The sequence below is a fragment of the Capsicum annuum genome, chromosome 4 (assembly GCF_002878395.1).
Source record: "Capsicum annuum cultivar UCD-10X-F1 chromosome 4, UCD10Xv1.1, whole genome shotgun sequence".
Taxonomy (NCBI): domain Eukaryota; kingdom Viridiplantae; phylum Streptophyta; class Magnoliopsida; order Solanales; family Solanaceae; genus Capsicum; species Capsicum annuum.
Window position 1 is genome coordinate 49,519,168 of NC_061114.1, and position 17,605 is coordinate 49,536,772.

Below are 17,605 nucleotides of genomic sequence, written 5' to 3' on the forward strand. Positions count from 1 at the left end.
ATTGATATTTTAGAGAAGCACCATAGCTGAGATGTACGATTTCTCGTGACAGTTACAATAACTCTAAATTGTGTTGTAATGCTTCCCTTGAACCAAATGTTCCCATATACTTTAGTTACGTGAATGGCTAGGTTAAAATAGTGTCAATTGCCATATCTTTCACCCCACTCTTCTAGCTTCGATTGCAATAACACATGTTCGAATAAGAATAATTTCTTTCCTTGGCGCGTTGAGAGCTTTTATATATGTTTGAATATAATCATTTTATTATAAATAATAAAGGAGAATAGTCTAGCATGATATTATGTCAAGTGACATCTGAAGAACTAACATCTTACAACAAAAACCTATTTTGTAGATTACTAATTAATTCATATTTATTTCATATCTATATATATACAACTAGTTTTATGAGGCCCTCAAAGTATAAAAATAATAATTTATATCATATATTTTTTTTACTTTATAATCAGTATATCTAATGATCTGCTAAACAAGTCTTCTTGATAAGTTTTCATAATTATTAGAGTTTTTAATTACATAATTGGATAATTTTAAATAAAAAACATTATTCATGATGAAGAAGATATTACAAGAGAATTAGAATATATCAAAAAGCAACAAGTAATTCAATATTTTATATAATGACATAATTTTAAAATATCTAATAATTACGTTTCGATGAAGATCATAAATAGAAAAAAATATTGATATTTTTATAAAATTTTCAAGTATTTATTTTCTTAGTTATAGCTAAAAATAAATTTATTTTGATATTTATTGAGTTTTAATTTTCCTCATAATTCTAGTGGCAATAACTTTTGCTAATTATAATTTTTTCATCTTATAAAATCATCTTTAAAAAAAGTCAATGCTTTCAAGTTTATATTATAATTATAATAATTATAACCTCAAATCAGAGCCTTTATATAATAATTTAATAAGAATATATAGGGATAGTAAATAATAATTAAACTACATTAATAGCTTGCTCCATTCGGTCTATTTACTTATTATATTTATCTTTTACACGTCCCTTATAAGAGTAACCTATTCGTCGTCCCATTTTAATTATAGTTTTATATTTTTCACGTCCACTTCAATAAATATAAGATATTATTTATTATACTATAATATCATAAAGAACTATGAGGTTTTAGTTGAAATCATTGAAAACTTTAGTTTTGTATGAAACGCTAGCTTAAATATTGTTGATTTAAAATGAAAAGAGTTTTAATCAAATAGTAATCTAACATGTGGCAAGAAAAGATCAATTATAAAAATCCAAGTGGAATGGTCTTAACAAAAAGAATAATGATAATTTGATAAAATAGACCCCTAATAAATATTTTCTTAATGGGTATACCAAGTTTATAGGGGTCAACTAATACGAAACAGAGGGAGTAATTAATTTATTGTAATTAGAAAAGTTAATCTTAAAATTAAAATAATTTTGTAGCTATAAAAATATTTAATACTATACATTCATTTTTTTAATATTAATATTATACATTTAATATTTTTTTAATATTATACATTTAAATATTATATGAAATTAAAAGGTGTCACGTAAAATAAGACGGAGAAAATATTAACTTATCATATATGATGGTTGTAGTGTTTCCACTTGTGACAGAGGTAAAACATAAAATTGAAATACCAAAAAAGACTTTGTGAAGGCTATCAAAATCTCAAAATCTACTGTACTTTAATGGTAAAATAAGATTGTCTTCAAAAGTTGTTCAAATTTTAGTGTTTTTTCAAAAGATAATTTGACTTACTTTAGAGCTAAACTGTGTTATATTAATTCAATAAAATTAGAAATTAGATATTCGAAACTATATGAAAAATAAATACCATAAATTGTAATGATTATATCAGCATAATAATATTTTTTTCTTAAAACATTAATTAAAGTTCATATAATTTGATCTTTATAAGTGAAATGTGACAAATATTTTAAGATGAAAAAGAAAATAATTTAATAAAACCAAAAGAAAATTCAACCAATTACAAAGGTTCACGTGGAAAATCTTAAAAGGAGAATTATGAAAAAATAATGCCACATATAAGAATTTCATACCATAAATTTTAATGTGAGGACTACCGAAACTTTTATTCTCTCTTATATTACTATTACTAATAAATATAAGTAAAGGATTGGTAGTACTACTAACTTGTCTGTTAGTAATACCAAGTCTTTACTTTATTATTAGTAGAATATTACTATTACTACTATTATTTTTATTTCTATTCTATTCTATTTATTATTATTCTATTATTTTTTTACTACTATAGTGAAGTTTGGGTGACTACCAAGGATATTTCAGTAACTTTAGTCATTCCAATCTTCACTTATATATAGTATAATAGTAAATAAAATGGTTACATATGCATATATATTAGTTTAGTTCTCATTTTTATGGTGCAATAAAATGATTACAAATTCATATTTTTTTTTTTATATTTATTAGTTTTGTCCTAATATTTTATTTTAATAATATTTTTATTTAGACCTCTGTAATTGAATTATACATGGCAGTATTTTCTTATAAATATCTTTTTGTTTTATATTAAATGACTATCAAGAATATTTCAGTAATTTTATGGTTCAATAAAATGATTACAATTGGATATTACTTTTTCCTTATATTTATCAATTTTGTCCTCATTTTTATGGTGCAATAAAATGGTTACACATGCATATTGCCTTTTCCTTATATTTATTAGTTTTGTCCTTATTTATTACTTTATTAATATTTTTATTTAAAGCTTTGTAATTGAATTATACATGGTAATAATTTTTTATAAATATCATCTCATTCCGTATTAAATTACTTATTTTTATACCCCAAGTGTGTAATTTATGATGCAATAAAATGATTATACATACATATTGCATTTTCCTTATATTTATTAGTTTTGACCTCATTTTTATGGTGCAATAAAATTGTTACACATGCATATTACTTTTTTCTTATATTTATTAGTTTTGTCCTCATGTATTATTTTAATAATATCTTTATTTAGACATTTGTAATTGAATTATATATGGTAGTAATTTTTTATAAATATCTTTTTATTCCTTATTAAATGACTACCAAGGATATTTCGATAATTTTATGGTGCAATAAATATTTTGAAGTCGATGTATGTCTCGTCAACTTATATATTTGAAACTTTCAAATAAGACGTGCATCATGTACTTTTTCAGGAATGTCCAAATGAAAGATGTGTCATCAACTGTAGTTGCAACAATCTAGCTAGATTTTTATCCACTTATATAATTAGTTTTATATTGATTGAATTAATCTAGCAAGCTCATTTTGTTCCACACTGAATGTATATATTATGTTAATATTGATTAATTGTACTATATATATATATATATATATATATAATTTTTTTTAATTTTTATAATAAATAATTCAAATAAGTAGAAATAATCTTTTTAAAATTGAATCTCTTGTTCTCAAAATGCGCGGGTACGGGTATCTAATAATATAAACATAGAAGACATCATGTATGCTGCGAATCAGCCAATCAGCACAATTTCTAATTTTGGGACAAAAATTAGAAATCACGGCAATTAGAACATTTGCCAGTTCAAAATCATACCAGTGGAAATTTCCATTCTCTTCTGTTTCTAGAAGTGTGAACTGCCAGCTCATAATTTTTCTCATTTACCATTTGATGTTCCCCCTTTAGTCTCCTCTGGAACAGCCACGTCCTCTGTTTTTGTTCTTTAATTACTACTAATAGTAAGTTGAAAATTACCAACTCTGCTCTTCCCACAACTCCCCTTGTTTATCGCTCTTACATTTGTCTCGATTGTGTTTCGTCTCAGTCAAAGGCACTATGGCTGATGATCATAGCTCGTCAATGGCTGGTAGAAATGTTGATGCAGCTCACAGTACTAACGTCTTGGATATTTACCCATTCAATCATTACTATTTTTCTTCAAAAGAGGCAGTTCCCTTCAAGGAAGAGACCTTGACTCATCGCATCGAACGTCTGAAATTGAAGTATATTTTCTCTTCTTCTTGCTCACTTTCTATATATCTATCTATCTGTGTTACTGTGTACTGTATGACGTTGTCCCAATATTTGATTTTTGTTTCCTCATTTCAGCTAATATACTCATGGACTTAGGACCTGTGTACAAGCTGTGCTTTTGGTTAGTTTCTCTTTGTTGCTTTCTTACTGGGCAAAATAGACTTTTGAAAAATGAAAAAAAAAAGAGTAATTTTTATTTTTTGTAAATAAGCAAGTATGATATTTTTCTCGACAAAAAAGTCAAGGATGCGTCATAAATCAGGATGGAGGTAGCAGTTATTGTTTTACGCTGTAGGAATGCTTCATTTAGAGTTGGGATAGGATTTGATAACTTTTGTGAATTATATCATGTAAAGATATTTCAAACAAGTTTATTAGTAAGTATTCTGTTTCAACATTTTTTGATCAAAGATATCTTAATTTACTTTTAATCTCGCTGTTTAGGACTTCCTGATCATCAAAGTGGAAAAGAACTAGCCATTAGATGTCCTGGGACAGGCCTAACCAGGGTTGTTAGGTTCGGTCCCGTATTATGGAGTACCTTTATTAAGATACTAGAATCCAAATTGGTCAGACCAATAAGTTTTGGATACCTAATGGTTCACAAGAAAAAAGTAGAAGGTAAAGACAGAACAAAACCAATCTTTCTACTGCTTATTTTCCATCCAAAAGCTTTTAAAAGCGCATTTTAGAAATAATTGAAGGTTTCAGTTGTTTCAGCCAGCAAATTAGGCACGGGAGCCTCTGTACTCTCACAAATGCAGGGATTGTAAAAAATGATTTTGCTGCCAATGAAAAGCCCGCTTCATTATGCTTAATCCATGGAGCTCAATGCGATACAGGCTGGTAGTGTTTGCTCTCTTAACAAGTGCTTTAACTTTGTGCAAGCACTGAGGGTATAAGGTGTGCTTCAATGCTGTGAGTTTTTTTCTAAATAAGCTGGTAGGTTAAAGATGAATATAGCTAGAAAAATTATGAATTATTAAGGAGTCATTGCAGATCAATATGTCAGTCAATAGGTGTTAAGTAGTTTGTACTTCGGTACACAAAATCTGTATATTGCAACACCAACTTCAACTTGAGTTCAAGTATAAAGAGAACACAATGAAGTATATCAAATACCCTCAATGCAAGATCAAAATGACATTTTCAAGAGGTGTATTTTATTTTGCAGAAATTAAGATGAAACAGAAAATAGCCAAGTCGTCCGAATTCACGGATTTTCTTTAAGGAAATAATCCCCCTCACAGTACCCGAGGTTGTGGAGTTTTTTCTCCCACGATAAAATGGTTAACCAGACCAACAGTAGTAATACCTCAAACGGTTGGAATATCTTCGAACTCACAGAACGTTTTGAGTGATCACACAGAATATTTTTGAGACAAGAAGAGGTAATCTGAAAATTTCGTATGCAAACCTGTGGATGAAACCAGGTTTTTATAGTCACAAGATGCCTCTTCTGAAAAGTGGCAAAGGTTCATCTAAAAGGTGTAATCTTTTCTGAAAATTCATGTCTATTCGTCCAAACACTGTGACTGTTTTGAAAAGGCATGCCATTTCGTGAATAAGTGTGTCAGTTTATTGAAACAATGCATCAGTTCTGAAGAAGTGTATCAGTTTACTGAAACAGTGTATCAGTTCAGTTTCAAAACTGTGCACCATTTCAATGAAAAATTACATTAGTTTGAAAATTTATCTGAAGCATTTGTTCGAAATAGCTTCTGCATGCATGCTTTCGTTGCTTTCGTAATGAAACTAAAATCATATAAATAGAGTATTAAACACAGAAAATATTTACTGCGTTACTGTTTGTATTTTCGAAATTCGAATAAATTTTGTTCAAAAAGATAGATCTCATCGATCGATCATTTTCCAAATCCAAATCCGAAGCCGAGCCGAGCGAGTGACGACGAAGATGGCGCGAGGCATCTCTTATTTCTTGCCTCACTTACCATGTGGAGTAAGTGTTCATCATTATAAACACTCCAAAGTTCCTTTCTCCCACCAATGTGGGAGAATTAGTGAAATATCCAATTTTGGGAGTACACTTTCCAAATTAGTGTCTCCTTTTCTCCACCATTTTTTCTCCATTTTCCATTCACACTTCTATGAACCCAACAATCTCCCACATAAATGGGGAATGACTATTTTTCATAAAACTTTTACGGACAAGTATGTGATCATCAAGCAAAGACTGATTGCATCTGGATAAGTAGGTTTTCCTTTGAACTTTCCGTAGTGAACATGCATCGGATGCGTTCGGTCAATCGGTAGATTTGATATCTTTGAACCGTCGAGCTTTATTGTACACCTAGACAATACATGTCACACAACCAGCCGTTTAACGTTTATGGTTCTCTTGGTTTTGTTCTTTTCAGCCATAAACACGTCCCGGTTTCATGAGAGCTTAGAGAATAGGCCTTTACTAACATTCTCCTTGAAGTGACTTCCACTTCACCCTCGCATAGGTGATTTCTAAATGTTCAATCCTGTAGATTAAACTATTTGGTCAAATCTGCCAAATTTAGATAATCATTAAAAGACTTTTCACCTTAAGTCTTATCCTAGTTTACTGTACATTGTCTACATCATGAGAATGGGTTGGGTAATTGACAATGTTGAACCTGCCAGACATAACTTTATTTGATCTCCCTGAACCTAGCTCTTGGGATCTCTAGTCTGCTAGGTAGAGTTACCGTCATGCTGACTTGTTCTAGGCCTTAAACTCATTCCCTTGGATGTCCTTTCTACTCCTTCTCTAGATAGGCCTTTTGTAAGTGGATCCGACACATTATCCTTTGACTTTACATAGTCTATAATGATAACTCCACTAGATAGGAGTTCTCTAACGATATTATGTCTCCGTCGTATGTGACGAGATTTACCATTGTACATCATGCTCCCTACCATACCTATTGCCTCTTGGTTATCACAGTGTATACATACCGGTGCCACTAGTTTGGGCCAATACGAAATATCTTTCAAGAAATTCCAGAGTCATTCTACTTCTTCACCGGCTTTATCTAATACGATAAATTCAAATTCCATTGTAGAGCGAGCGATACAAGTCTGTTTGGATGATTTTCAAGAAATTGCTCCTCCACATATAGTAAATACATATCCACTTGTGGATTTTACTTTGTTCGATTCGGTGATCCAATTTGCATCACTATATCCTTCAAGTACCACAGGGTATTTATTATAATGCAAAGCATAATCTTGAGTGTATTTAAGATACCCCAAAACTCTTTTCAATGCCATCTAATGAAGTTTGTTGGGATTACTTGTGTACCGACTCAATTAACTGATAGCGCATGCTATGTCTAGTCATGTACCGTTCATTATATATATTAAACATCCCAATACTCTTGTGTACTCCAATTGCGAGTCACTCTCACCTTCATTCTTTCGAATTGCAAAGTTCACATCCTATGGAGTCTTGGCAATACTGAATTCCATGTACTTGAACTTGTCAAGTACTTTTTCGATATAAACAGTGCTAATCCTTGTGGAGTTAGATGGATTCTTATACCTAAGATCACATTTGCAACTCCAAGGTCTTTCATACCAAACTTGCTCTCGAGTATTCGTTTTGTTGCATTTATGTCAGAAATGTCTCTACTGATGATCAATATATCATCCGCATATAAACAAACAATGACTTGGTGATTTGGAGTGTCTTTAATATAAACACATTTATCACATTCATTTATGTTAAATTCGTTTGCCAACATGGTTTGGTCAAACTTCGCATGTCATTGTTTAGGTGCTTGCTTTAGTCCATAAAGTGACTTAACACGTTTACACACCTTATTTTCTTTTCCTGGAACTACAAAACCCTCAGGTTGTTCCATGTATATTTCTTCCTCCAAATCTCCATTTAGGAATGCGGTTTTCATATCCATTTGATGGATTTGAAAATCATATACCGACACCAAGGCAATTAAGATTCAAATCGAGGTTATCCTTGTTACTGGCGAGTATGTATCAAAGTAATCAAGGTCTTCCTTCTGTTTGAAGCCTTTTACTACTAGTCTTGCCTTGTATTTGTCAATAGTACCATCCGCCTTCATTTTCCTTTTGAAGATCCATTTAGAGCCTAACGGTTTATTTTCGGGAGGAAGGTCAACCAATTCCCATGTATGGTTGCTGAAGATTTAATCTATCTCACTATTGACTGCCTTTTTTCAAAAGGATGAGTCTGACGACGACATCGCTTCTCTAAACATTTGAGGCTCATTTTCTAAGAGAAATGTTACAAAATTCGATCCAAACAAAGTTGACGTTCTTTGACGTGTACTACGTCTTGGATTTTCTTCATTATGGACATTCTCACTTGGTTCATCTCGAGGTCGTTTAGATCCTCCACTAAACTGTTCATGTCTAATTTTATACGGGTAAATGTTTTTAAAGAATTTAACATTGTCTGATTCAATTATCGTATTTTCATTAATATCCGGATGTTCGAATTTATGAATCAAAAATCAACATGCTTTACACTTTTAGCATATCCTATGAACACGCAGTCCACCGTTTTAGGTCCTATCTTAACCCTTTTAGGTATAGGAACTTGAACCTTCGCTAGACACCCCCACACTTTGAAATATTTTAAGTTGGGTTTCCTTCCTTTCCATTTTTCGTAAAGAATTAATTGAGTCTTACTATGGGGAACTTTGTGGAGTATACGATTGGCCGTAAGGATAGCCTCCCCGCATAAGTTTTGCGGTAAACTAGAACTTATAAGTAAGACATTCATCATTTCCTTTAAAGTTTGATTTTTCCTTTTCGCAATTCCATTAGATTGAGGTGAATATGGGGCCGTAGTTTGATGGATTATTCCATTCTCTACACATATTTGCGCAAAGGGAGATTCATATTCTCCACCCCTATCACTTCTTATCATTTTGATCTTTTTGTCAAACTGATTTTCAACTTCAGTTTTATATTGCCTAAACGCATCTATTGTTTCATCCTTACTACTTAGCAAGTAGACATAACAATATCTTGTGCAATTGTCAATAAAAGTTATGAAATACTTTTTCCCACCACGTGATGGTGTTGACTTCATATCACAAATGCCAGTGTGTATTAAGTCTAAGGGATTGGAATTCCTTTCAACGGACTTATAAGGATGCTTTGCATACTTCGATTCCACACACGTTTGACACTTTGATTTATTGCACTCAAAGTTTGGCAAAACTTCTAAGTTAATCAGTTTTCGTAATGTTTTGTAATTAACATGGCCTAAACGTTCATTCCATAAATCATAAGACTCAAGCAAATAAGAAGAATTCAAACTTTTATTTATTTTAACAGTCATTACATTCATCTTATAAAGGCCTTCGGTCAGATAGCCTTTTTCTACATACATTTCTCCTTTATTAATTACAATTTTTTCAGATGCGGTTACACATTTGAATTCGTTCTTTTCTAGAAATGAAACAGAGATTAAGTTCCTACGTAATTCGAGAACATACAAGACATTGTTAAGTGTCAAGACCTTGCCCGAAGTCATTTTCAAGCATATTTTCCCTGTTCCTTCCACCTTAGCAGTAGCAGAGTTAGCCATGTAGATCATTTTTTCTACTTGAGCCAGAGCAAATGACGAAAACAACTCTCTGTTGGCACAAACATGGCGGGTGGCACTAGAATCCATCCACCATTCGCGAGGATTCCCCGTCAAGTTGCATTCTGAGAACATAGCACACAGATCATTGCATTCTTTGTTGGATTCAATCATATTTGCTTGATCATTCTTCTTGCCTTTCTTTGGGGCACGACAATCTGTGAACTTGTGACCAATCTTGCCATAGTTGAAGCATTTTCCCTTGAACTTTTTCTTGGGTTGATTGCTTCTTTGTTCAGTTTTCTTCCTTTTCTTGAAATTGTTTTGGTCATCTTCTACAATATGTGCTCCATTAATTGCAGAATTCCCCTTTGACCTTCTTTCGGCAGCTTTATTATCCTCTTCAATACGAAGTCGGACAATAAGATCTTCAGCAGTCATCTCCTTGCGTTTATGCTTTAAGTAGTTTTTGAAGTCTTTCCACAAAGGTGGTAGCTTCTCAACTATCGCTGCTACTTGAAAAGCATCATGCACAATTAAACCTATAAAATAGTTTATGTGAGTATTAAGAACATTTTTAATTTGTTCAACTAAGGTATTTTTCAAAGATATATCTTCTGCTAGAAGATCATGTATGATGACTTGCAACTCCTGTACTTGAGAGACAACAGATTTGTTATCTATCATTTTGAAGTCCAGGAACCGTGCAATAAGGAATTTATTAATTCCCGCATCCTCCGTCTTATATTTTCGTTCAAGTGCCCCCCATAGTTCCTTTGATGTCTTTGTTCCACTATAAACATTATAGAGGTCGTCTTGGAGACCACTCAGAATATAATTCCTGCAAAGGAAGTCCGAATGTTTCCAAACTTCTACAATAACGAAGCGGTCTTTGTCCGATGTTCCCTCGGGCACCTCAGGAGCTTCTTCGCTAGTGAACTGTTGCAGACATAAAGTGGTGAAGTAAAAGAACATCTTTTGTTGCCATCGCTTGAAGTCAATGCCCGAAAATTTTTCGGGCTTCTCCGTCGGTGCCATTGTTGGCGGAGCATTTGTGCGACATGATGTGGCAATATTAGTTGCCCCCATAGACGTTGTCGCATCCATCATTTGACTTTCAGTTGCCATTTTTCTGTCACCACAGGACAAAAAATACTTAGTATTTTTAGAATACTACTTATAAAAACTAAGCAACTTTAAAAAAAAAAAATTCTTCTTGTTTCCAGTTAACAATGAAGTTTTTATGACTTCTAATTGTCAATCGAATGATCTTTAACTTGTGACGAAGTTTTTATGACTTCAAATCACTAGTTAAGTTCAGGCGGAGTAGAAAGTTAAAACTTTAATCTCTAAAAACAAGCAATACAGATCTGTAATAGTAATTTATTTCCTTAAGATTGTTAAGTAGTTTGTACTTCGGGTACACAGAATCTGTATATTACAATACCAACTTCAACTTGAGTTCAAGTATAAAGAAGAACACAATGAAGTATATCAAATACCCTCAACATAAGATCAAAATGACCTTTCCAAGAGGTGTATTTTATTTTACAGAAATTAAGATGAAACAGAAAATAGCCAAGTCGTCCGAATTCACGGATTTTCCTTAAGGAAATACCCGAGGTTGTGAAATTTTTCCTCCCAGGATAAAATGGCTAACCAAACCAACAGTAGCGGTACCTCAAACGGTTGGAATATCTTTGAACTCACAGAACGTTTTGAGTGATCACACAGAATATTTTTGAGACAAGAAGAGAGTTTTTAATCTGAAAATTTCCTATGCAAACTTGTGGATGAAACCAGGTTTTTATAGTCATAAGATGCCTTTTCTGAAAAGTGGCAAAAGTTCATTTAAAAGGTGTAACCTTTTCTGAAAATTCATGTCTATTCATCCAAATATTGTGACTGTTCTGAACAGGCATGCCATTTCGTGAATAAGTGTGTCATGTCATTGAAACAATGCATCAGTTCTGAAGCAGTGCATCAGTTTACTGAAATAGTGCATCAGTTCAGTTTTGAAACTGTGCACCATTTCAGTGAAAAATTGCATCAGTTAGAAAATTTATCTGAAGCATCTGTTCGAAATAGCTTCTGCATGCATGTTTTTGTCCAAAAAAATAGATCTACTCGATCGATCATTTTTCCAATTTTGATTCCAAATTGGAAGCCAAGCCTAGCTAGCAATGACGATGACAACGCAAGGCATCTCTTATTTCTTGCCTCACTTGTCATGTGGAGTTAAGTGTTCATCATTATAAACACTCCAAAGTTCCTTTCTCCCACCAATGTGGGAGAATTAGTGAACTTTCTAATTTTGGGAGTACACTTTTCAAATTGGTGTCTCCTCTTCTCCACCATTTTTTTTTCATTTTCCATTCACACTTCTATGAACTCAACAATAAGAACTTATACAATGAGATTATAAATAAAATAAATTAGAAACGTGAAATAGCAGTTTTGCATAGAATCGCATATTTAAAATTGTTTTGGATCTTTGACGCCATTTTAACTTTATATAAAATTGCAACAAGCAACTTGCTCAGCAGGCTATTTACTTTGTGGATGGGAAAATCCAATAAAATTGGAATGATAGAGAGTGCCATGGCCCCTGCCCAAGGATGCGAAACAAATCAAGAAATGATCCAAACTTTTCAAATACTACACGTGATTTCCAGATCTAGAAGCTGTTCTCTTATCTAGCATTTCTTTCTCCTCATTTTGGAATAAAGTTGCGACAGGGTTCTCATGCTACTTCACCATGTGGGGTAGGATACAGACCCTACTACTTTGATTTGATACCCATGAGTAAACACCTCCAGGCTTAAGTTCGTTTGGGTATAATAGTGACCTAAAGATGTAAGCTCTGTCTCTGTCTTTTATTAAACAACTTGGTACTGCAGCTAAGCATGGTTGATTTGTAAGCGCTGAATAAGTAAAGCCTATGGCGTGCTGCAACTAAACCTGCTTGATTCATTAAGTGCTGATACGTAGAGTCATCCAGAAAGTTCATGAGTTAATTGTGCAACTTTGCAGGTTCTAAGAGCCTGTCGGACACGCTTAGAAGTTATGACTTATATATTAGCCAATCCAAACAGGCTCTGAGTCTGCAATCTTAACTAATTTCCTGTGTGAGTAGTTATAAATCAAAGAGCAGTAAAGATTGTAGTTCCGACATCTGTTCCAATTGTTGAAGTTCCATAAAGTGGTGCATGATTGTTACGTGACTGATCTCAATACTTATTCATGTGAATCCTCGTGGATGGTCTTATTCATGTGAATCCTAATGGATGGTCTTAATAAGGGGTGTGATTTCTATCAAAACAACTCAAGCTGCCAAAAGTCGTTATGTATTCTTCTATCATTCAAATGTCTTTTACCCATTGATTTACATGTTGCATAAGAAAGGGACTATTCTTGACTGTTATTAGATGATATAATATGCAATACATTATTTTGCAGGTTGAGTTGTCCAAACATCCACATTTATTATTATTGCAAGTACGGAATTCCATGTTAAAGCTTCCAGGTGGTCGTGTTAGGCCTGGTGAATCAGGTATGATGATATATTTTCTCTTTTGTCAAATTTTTTATCTTGAAGTTAGGAGTGAGTACTGAAGGATTGTTCTCTTTGACATACACAGAAATTGAATGTCTAAGACGTAAGCTCTCAAGTAACCTATCCGTGAGAGAAGATGACAGTTGGGAGTAGGGGTGTCAAGTGAGCCAGGCCGGGCAACCCGGAACCAACCAATTAAAATTAATCGGGTTGTGGGTCGGGCCGGGTGCAGGTTGGGGTTAAGTGGACCGGGCTGGGCTCAATAGTAAAATTTTCAAAAACCATCCTAACCCGGCCCACTTAACCCAACTCAGTCAAACCCACCTAAACCCGGTCAAACCCGATTAAAAATCCGATCAAACCCGGTCAAAAATAAATAAAAAAAACTTTTTTTCAATATACACAATATATACAATATACACAATATATACCTACCTATATACATTTAAATACGTTAAACAATATATATACACTATATATATAGTATATAATACATTAGAATTTAAAAAATATATACACATATACACAATTACACATATATACGCACCATTCAATATATACAACTATATGTACTACTTTAAATAAAACATATACTAATATATATATATACTACAATATATATAAGTATATATATGTATTATAGAGTTATATACTAATTTATAAAACATATACACATGTATACATTAAATATACACGTTTATAGAAGATATATACACAAATATACGCACCACTCAATATATATGTACTAGTTTAAGTAAAACAGATACTACAATATATGTATATACTATAATATATATATAGTTATATGCAAATTTATAAAACATATACGCATTTATACATTAAATATGCACGTCTATAGAAGATATATACACAAATATACGCACCACTCAATATATATGAATTACTTTAAGTAAAACATATACTACAATATATGTATATACTACAATATATATATAGCTATATACGAATTTATAAAACATATATGCATGTATACATTAAATATGCTCGTCTATAGAAGATATATACACAAATATACACACCATTCAATATATATGTACTACTTTTAAGTAAAACATATACTATAATATATATATATATATATATATATATATATATATATATGTATATATATATATGTATATATATATATGTCTTGTAATAATCAGGGTCAGAGTGTTGTCTGAGTGATGGAGATATATAATAGTCTATTATTTGTATAGGTTATATCTAATTCTACTTCTTGTATATTTTTTATCAGCCTAGATTGTTCACTAATTAATGTTTTTTTATAATAGTTGGAGGTTATGGTAATTATTTCGTCTGTTTCTCTAAAGTTTAGAATATCTGTTTCTAGGTTTCTTATTTCTTTGTTTAACAACTCTAGACGATGACGAAATAGAGAGTAATATAGAAACCGAAAGCGAGTTTTAAACAGTGGTATATTTCAATATTATGATGTTTCAATATTTTAACACAAAGATAAACAAGGATATATTTCAGTGAATAATGGTTGATTTTTTAGTATATCAGTTTTATAAAACCTACTCAGTATTCCCTCTTTCCCTCTGTTTCTTCATGTTTATCGTTCTTATAGTTTATATTCTCCCCAGAGTTTTTTATGTTTTTTTTTAATTTTATTTTATACACAAATATACAAAACATATGCTACTTAATATAATAAATTATTAATAATACTTGGTAGTAAATTAATAATATATTAGAAGTAAGTTTTAAATTTAAACTAGAAATTCAATTTAAATCATTAAATGAAAAAAATTATAAAGTAAGGACTAAGGAGTGAATGAATGTTGAATTTTATTGATTGCGAATTGTGAAATGATCCAAAATTTATAATTTAAATGAATGAAAAATCTACAAATTATGCATCATTTTTTCCAACTCATTCATGTTATATTAACAGGAACTTGCATAGGATAATCAAAGTCAATGGGGACAAAATCATGCATTAGACTTGATTCTACTGAGTTCTCCCGTGAAGACATAATTTCTTCAAGTTTCAGCTCGTCGTTCGGCTCTAGTTCCATTTCTTGGTTTTTTTTTCCGCTTTGATCCAATCTTTGAGGCAAACTAGAACATTTATTGCATTGCTTCCCAATGAGTGTCGATTGTCTCCAAGCTGCTGTCGTCCCTGACTAAAGGCGCTCTCTGATGCTACGATTGACATTGGAGCATTCAAGATATCTCTTGCTAATCTTGAAAGCACAGGATATTGTGTTTCATTACTCCTCCACCAATTCAACGTGTTGATCCATCGACTGCGATCCTCTGGCGGCGACCGAAAATAATATTTCAGCTCTTCTCGATAGCTTGAGGTGTAAGTTCTCTCATCAACACTGTTCCAACAAGGTAAATCATAAAATGAATCAGGAAAACCACTATATGCCGGCCTTTTAGAAGATGATGGCTCTTCGGGAGGATGAGGAGTGACAGTTAGAGTGATATTTGTAGGTATGGCTAAGTCAAATAAATCAGCATAGTGATTATATAATTTTTCTATGTATTTATTCGCATCACTCATAGCCGTCCACAAATTAGGTTGTACTTGTTCAGATTCAGAATCATTGTTAGTATTTATTTATAAGTTAGCATAAATAATAGTACTAAGGTGGCACATAGTATTATATTTCATGCAAGATTTAACATAACACCAACCAAGTAAATAGGGGAAATCGGAAAAAAATATTTTTTAAATTTAGTAAACATGGCACCAACAACTTCTTTATAACCATCTTTATTTTTATATTCTTTAAGCAAACCAGAAATATCGTCTCTATATCCCAAAATATTACAAACAGTAGGATAATACGCATCGAAAAATTCAATCGTAGCTACATAAAATTTTTCTAAAAACTTAACAAGATCATTAATTACAACCCAATCAGAATCATGTAGCATGCAATCAGCAGAATCAGTAAATGAATCGCAATGTTGGTTAAAAGCTAGTGTAATAGGAACTCTATATTTATAACAAGTTTTTAAAAAATCATACGTAGAATTTCATCTAATATCAATTTCCTCAGGCATCAATATCGGTGCAAGTCCATTTTCTTGACATTTAATTTTAAATTCTCTAATTCTTTTTCTTCGATTATTTCCTTGAATAAAACCAACAGCAAGACGGATTTTTTCAATATAAAGCTCAAAAAACTCAAGATCATCTTTTACAATTAAATTATATATATGATATGCACACTTAATATGAAAAATTTCAGACAGCGGCGGAGATAGCTTAGATTTTAATTTTTTTTATAGCAGTCTTGTTGTTAGAAGCATTATCAAAAGCAATATATAAGATTTTATTTTCGATACCATAAAATCCGACAACTTTAACAATAGAATCAGAAATAAAATCTCCAGTACGTTTATGGTCTTCATCATATAAAAAAACAAGAATACGTTTTTGCATCACAAAATTACTATCCATCTAGTGACAAGTAACGGTTAAATAATCATTTTTATTTACAGCACGACCAAGATCAGAAGTTAGGGACAATCTACATTGAATATTTTTTAACAATGTTGATAAATAAAAACAATATTGTGAATGAAGTCTAAAAATATCAGATCGACAAGTACTTCTAGGAACACCATTAAATATAGGATTATAAATAACTTGAATATAATGAATAAAGGCATCAGAAGAAGGAAAACTAAAAGGCAAACAACTCATAGCTGTCATTTTAGCTATTTCTTTCTGGTTCCTCAATTTATTATACTTCTTCATTACCTGGTCGGTTGCTGGGTTCAATCTAGTTTGCATTGGCCCATCAACATCCCCACCGCCTCGTGCAATTTCTAACTCTCTTTTGTGAGCATCACCTCTATGTCTCATTAACGTACCCGTACCCCCTTACTTGTCTTCGCTTTTATGCTTATATATTTGTTGACAAATATTGCATTGCACCTCAGTATCTGATATACGTTCAAAAAATTGTCATGCAATACTAGTTGTTTTACAAGGTCTTGGGGCACGGGGAGGACGGGAAGGGAGATTAACCGATTCAGATCTAACGTTAGCATTTTCTATTGCGGGTGTCTCATCAATATTTTCATCATCTTCGTCTAAATTAACCGCATCTACTTCATTTTCTTCTTCTATACCGTAATTTTCCTGAGCTTCTATATAATCCATATCGTGATCACCTACACCTATTTCTTCCTCAAAAGGTGTATCAAGCGGTACTGGAGGCGAAGGCACACGGGTATATCTACTACTTGAAGTACCTCTACCACTAGTAATTCGCTTTTTACTACCACTACCGCTTCTGGAATAAAAATTTTTAACACCTTTAGTAGTGAGGTTTCTGAATTTATCCATAGTATAAATTAAATTAAACTAAAAAAATTCAAAATACGCAAATATAATAAAATTAAATATTCAACAAATAATACAATAAATAAAAATT

The 17,605-nt window shown here is 32.0% G+C and overlaps 1 non-coding gene and 1 pseudogene across 1 annotated transcript; both read left to right on the forward strand.

Moving 5' to 3' along the window:
- The first annotated feature begins 3,767 nt into the window (after positions 1-3,767).
- On the forward strand, positions 3,768-13,527 carry LOC107843530 (annotated as a pseudogene).
- Positions 12,173-12,274, forward strand: LOC124898387. The gene has a single exon (XR_007055349.1). It is a non-coding gene; the product is annotated as a U6 spliceosomal RNA (small nuclear RNA).
- Positions 13,528-17,605: the final 4,078 nt, after the last annotated feature.